This window comes from Staurois parvus, unplaced genomic scaffold (genome assembly GCF_062004578.1).
Source record: "Staurois parvus isolate SC_StPar_1 unplaced genomic scaffold, SC_StPar_1.0 ptg002775l, whole genome shotgun sequence".
Lineage (NCBI taxonomy): Eukaryota > Metazoa > Chordata > Amphibia > Anura > Ranidae > Staurois > Staurois parvus.
The window spans coordinates 67,278-73,334 of record NW_028320571.1 but is presented as its reverse complement, the minus strand read 5'-3'; positions in this window follow the sequence as shown (position 1 = coordinate 73,334).

Sequence of the window (6,057 nt, the reverse complement as noted above, 5' to 3'; positions counted from 1 at the left end):
TCCAAATCACAACATGAAGAAAAATACATCAAATTTGTGTTGTTCCTCTAAAAAAATGGAAGAAAAGTGAATATTAGACGGTTCAAAAAAATGGCCGTGTTTGTATTCTTCTTTACAAACTCAAACATTCACTATATAAACTGAGAAATGTTTGAAGATTTTGCTTTCCTTTGAATGACTTCATGAATATTTGGTTGTAGTCGCACTGTTTCTGAGAACTGCTGTACATCTGTGTTGCATGGAGTCACCCAACTTCTGGCCCCTGTGATCAGGTATTCCAGCCCAGGATGATTGGACCACATTCCACAGTTCTTCTCTATTTCTTGGTTTTGCCTCAGAAACTGCATTTTTGATGTCACCCCACAAGTTTTCTATTGGATGAAGATCCGGGGATTGGGCTGGCCACTCCATAACGTCCATCTTGTAGGTCTGGAACCAAGATGTTGCACGTTTACTGGTGTGTTTGGGGTCGTTGTCTTGTTGGAACACCCATTTCAAGGGCATTTCCTCTTCAGCATAAGGCAGCATGACCTCTTCAAGTATTCTGATGGATTCAAACTGATCCATGATCCCTGGTATGCGATAAATAGGCCCAACACCGTAGTATGAGAAACATCCCCATATCATGATGCTTGCACCACCATGCTTCACGGTCTTCACAGTGTACTGTGGCTTGAATTCAGTGTTTGGGGGTCGTCTGACAAACTGTCTCCGCCCACTAGATCCAAAAAGAACAATCTTACTTTCATCAGTCCACAAAATGTTGCGTCATTTCTCTTTAGGCCAGTCAATGTGCTCTTTGGCAGATTGTAACCTCTTCAGCACACGTCTTTTTTCCAACAGTGGGACTTTGCGGGGACTTCTTGCAGATAGCTTGGCTTCACATAGGCGTCTACTAATTGTAACAGTCCTCACAGGGAACGTCACACCTTCTTTCATCTTCCTGGAGCTGATTGTTGGCTGAGTCCGCGCCATTTTGGCTATTCTTCTATCCATTCCAATGGTAGTTTTTCGCTTTCTTCCACGTCTTTCAGGTTTTGGTTGCCATTTTAAAGCATTTGCCATCATTTAGCTGAGCAGCCGATCATTTTCTGCACTTCTTTATATGTTTTCCCCTCCAATCAACTTTTTAATCAAGGTACGCTGTTCTTCTGAACAATGTCTGGAACGACCCATTTTCCTCAGAATTTCAGAGAGAAATGCACTGTAACCAGCATGTCCAACATTTGCTGCTCTCCTCGGACCCCGCATTCACTATATCTGGTCTCCCCGGACCCCGCATTCACTATATCCGCTCTCCCCGGACCCCGCATTCACTATATCCGGTCTCCCCGGACCCCGCATTCACTATATCCGTTCTCCCCGGAACCCACATTCACTATATCCGCTCTCCCCGGACCCCGCATTCACTATATCCGCTCTCCCCGGAACCCGCATGCACTATATCCGCTCTCCCCGGACCCACATTCACTATATCCGCTCTCCCCGGACCCCGCATTCACTATATCCGCTCTTCCCGGACCCCGCATTCACTATATCCGCTCTCCCCGGACCCCGCATTCACTATATCCGCTCTCCCCGGACCCCGCATTCACTATATCCGCTCTCCCCGGACCCCGCATTCACTATATCCGCTCTCCCCGGACCCCGCATTCACTATATCCGCTCTCCCTGGATCCCGCATTCACTATATCCGCTCTCCCCGGACCCCGCATTCACTATATCCGCTCTCCCCGGACCCCGCATTCACTATATCCGCTCTCCCCGGAACCCGCATTCACTATATCCGCTCTCCCCGGACCCCGCATTCACTATATCCGCTCTCCCCGGACCCCGCATTCATGCCCAAGCGCTTGATGCCTGTAAAAGATCATATACCAACATCTGAATATTTTGTTTCGGGGTGAAATCTCTGCGTTTGATTGCCGCACATCACAGGGCTGAACACGCTACACTTTAGCGCCCTCTAGCGTGGAACTTAGAGAATGCTCTGCAGTGGCCTGTCCAGATCTACAGCATCCCTCTCAAAAATGGCCTCCAGGGCGGGGGTACCGGTGGACTTCACCTATGTGGTTGGGGGGCATTAATTTAATACTCAGACCAGTGGAAAGTTGCCACGTATTTCTGATGTAGCTAAGGCTGGCCATACACTATACAATTTTCTGTTCAATTTCTGACCAATTTCCTTTAGATTTACCTTCAACTATGTAGTGCAAGGGCCCGCCTGATTGGATACAATTTAAAGTGGCATCGCTATGGGGGTATGGGGGGTGTGGACCGCACCTAAGTGACACTGTAGCAGCTAAGATCTGTATCCCCTGTAGCAACTGCGCATGCGCCAGTTTCAGGCACAGAAGGCCGAACGAATGGTCGGTGGGACACAGGGTGGATTAACCCCTTACGTGCTGAATGGTCTGCGGTGCACAGGCAGGATCGGTGGGATACATGCCGATTGGTCGGCGGGACAAAGGCAGGATCGGCGGGACACAGGGAGAATTAACCCGTCATGCTGAATAGTCGGTGGGACACAGGCAGGATTAACCCCTTACATGCTGAATGGTCGATGGGACACAGGCAGGATCGGTGGGACACAGGGAAGATTAACCCCTTACATGCCAATTGGTTGGCGGGACACAGGCTGGATTAACCCCTTACATGCCGATTGGTCAGCAGGACCCAGGGTGGATTAACCTCTTACATGCCGAATGGTCGGCAGGACACAGGCAGGATCGGCAGGACACAGGGTGGATTAACCTGTTGCATGCTGAATGGTCGACGGGACACAGGCAGGATCGGTGGGACACAGGCTGGATTAACCCCATACATGCCGATTAGTCGGTGGGACACAGGCAGGACACAGGGCGGATTAACTCCTTACATGCTGAATGGTCAGGACACAGACAGGAACGGTGGGACACAGGAAGGATAGGCGGGACACAGGGTGGATTAACCCCACACACGCCGATTGGTCGGTGGGACACAGGCAGGATCGGCAGGAAACAGGGTGGGTTAACCCCTTAAATGCCGATTGGTCTGTGGGACAGAAGCAGGATTGGCGGGACATGGTGGATTAACCCTTACATGTCGATTGGTCGGCGGGACACAGGCAGGATTAACCCTTTACATGCCGAATGGTTGATGGGGCACAGGCAGGATCGTCGGGACACAGGGTGGATTAACCCCTTACATGATGACTGGTTGGTGGGACACAGGCAGGATCGGCGGGACACAGGCAGGATCGGTGGGACACAGGGTGGATTAACCCATTATATGCCGATTGGTTGGTGGGACACAGGGTGGTATAACCCCTTGCATGCCGAATGGCCGGCGGGACACAGGGTGGATTAACTCCTTACATAGTGACTGCTTATCTCCGGGAATTTCACTGCAGCTGTAGCATGAAGATGGGGGGGGCTTGGGGGTCTGTCTATCAGGGGAGGGGGGTCAGTAGCTGGGGGTGAAGGTCTCCGAGCGAGGGGCGGTAATTGGGGTGGTTGGAGTAGGGGTCGTTAGTTGTGGGTGACGCCATTGTGCATAGCCACTATTAGAGCCTGTCTGATTGGATACAATTTGATTGCACAGATTAGGTAGATCTTCAAATTTCATAGTTATGATAAATCTAAGGGCCCCCATACACAGTACAATCTGACCATACAATCCTTGTACAATCAACCTTAGATTTACCAAAACTATGTAATATGGGATCCTATCTATTGTATACAAACAAAGGCAGATCTGAAGAAGATTGTACAATCAGACTACAATGTGTATGATGAGCTTAGAGTTGATTGTACAACGATTGTACGACAGGTTCTAACGTGATTTCCTGCAGAGTTGCTTTCTTTTTCCAAAAGTACACGCCATGAAAAAACGTGATTTACAGCCGGCCTGAATGCTGGAGTGTTTACTGCCGGCCCTGGTACTAAATTCATTTACTGCAGAATCGGAGATAATCATTTACCGGCAATTACATTGTAGATTTGTTTATGATTGTGAAGCGTCAGGAGGAACTCTGCAGAGGTTCTGTATATGAACTATGGACTGTATATGACATTACCGTCTGCTGAACAATATAGGAACGTAACCCGAGAGACGGGAGGAATCTCCATAACGGACACCTACCACCACCTACTGCCCAGCTGATCATCATTTCGAGGGAATGTCCATCTTTGGGTATCACATCCTTCTGTCCTTTTTCCATAAGTTGTTCTTCATTTTGAACTAATGAACTTTATCAAATAAAAGTATTATGTGGATACCCAGAGAATAGGGGCAGGATCGACCCCCTTCTGAGTCACCCGTCTCCGCCCCCTACCCACCTCCGAGCACAAACCCTTAGTTCCACCCCTACCCACCTCCGAGCACCATCCCCTGGTTCCACCTCTTACCCTCCTCCGAGCACAAACCCTTAGTTCCACCCCCTACCCACCTCTGAGCACCATCCCTTGGTTCCACCCCCTACCCACCTCCGAGCACCATTCCTTGGTTCCACCCCCTACCCACCTCCGAGCACAGTCCTTTGGTTCCACCCCCTACCCACCTCCGAGCACAAACCCTTAGTTCCACCCCTACCCACCTCCGAGTACCATCCTTTGGTTCCACCCCTACCCACCTCCAAGCACCAACCCTTGTTTCCACCTCCTACCCACCTCCAAGCACAATCCCTTGGTTCCACCCGCTACCCACCTCCGAGCACAAACCCTTGGTTCCACCCCCTACCCACCTCCGAGCACAAACCCTTGGTTCCACCCCCTACCCACCTCCGAGCACAAACCCTTGGTTCCACCCCCTACCCACCTCCGAGCACAAACCCTTAGTTCCACCCCCTACCCACCTCCGAGCACCATAACTTGGTTCCACCCCCTACCCACCTCCGAGCACAAACCCTTGGTTCCACCCCCTACCCACCTCCGAGCACAATCCCTTGGTTCCACCCCCTACCCACCTCCAAACACCATCCCTTGGTTCCACCCCCTACCCACCTCCGAACACCATCCCTTGGTTTCACCCCCTACCCACCTCCGAACACCATCCCTTGGTTCCACCCCCTACCCACCTCCGAGCACAATCCCTTAGTTCCACCCCCTACCCACCTCCGAGCACCATCCCTTGGTTCCACCCCATACCCACCTCCGAGCACAATCTTCCTCCTCATCCAGCTGCTTGAGGGTATCCCTGGGCAAGGGGGCCCAAGAGCTATAGTCCCCAAGGACTAGTTGGGTGTGGCCCCTGACCGCCCTCTCCCCTTATCCGGCCCAGGGGGTGTAGGAGTACTCACAGTGCCCTGTCCTGTCAGCATGGGGGGTTGGTGGCTGCTTTCAGGCCTTACACTGGGCTGGCTCCTTACCTGCTGCTCAGGATGCCCTCCCTTGGAGATGATGGCACAGTGGAGATTCTCTCTTCCAGCGACCTGCCTGTAGGTAGCCCGCTCCCCCCCAGGGCCCCCTCCCACATTCCACACTCTAGCCTCCCACCTCATCTTCCACCTGGCACTCATTGACTCTGCTCCCCAGGCTCTGTGATATTTGAGAGTTGCCCTGGTCACCGTGCTCAGCCTCCTACAAGGGGATTCGCCAAGGTCATTGGTATCAGCGGGAGGAATAGTGCCCCATCATTGGTGTCATCGGGAGGAATAGTGCCCCATCATTGGTGTCAGCGGGAGGAATAGTGCCCCATCATTGGTGTCAGCGGGAGGAATAGTGCCCCATCATTGGTGTCAGCGGGAGGAATAGTGCCCCATCATTGGTGTCAGCGGGAGGAATAGTGCCCCATCATTGGTGTCAGTGGGAGGAATAGTGCCCCATCATTGGTGTCAGTGGGAGGAATAGTGCCCCATCATTGGTGTCAGTGGGAGGAATAGTGCCCCATCATTGGTGTCAGTGGGAGGAGGAATAGTGTCCCATCATTGGTATCAGTGGGAGGAATAGTGCCCCATCATTGGTATCAGTGAGAGGAATAGTGCCCCATCATTGGTGTCAGTGGGAGGAATAGTGCCCCATCATTGGTGTCAGTGGGAGGAATAGTGCCCCAACATTGGTGTCAGTGGGAGGAATAGTG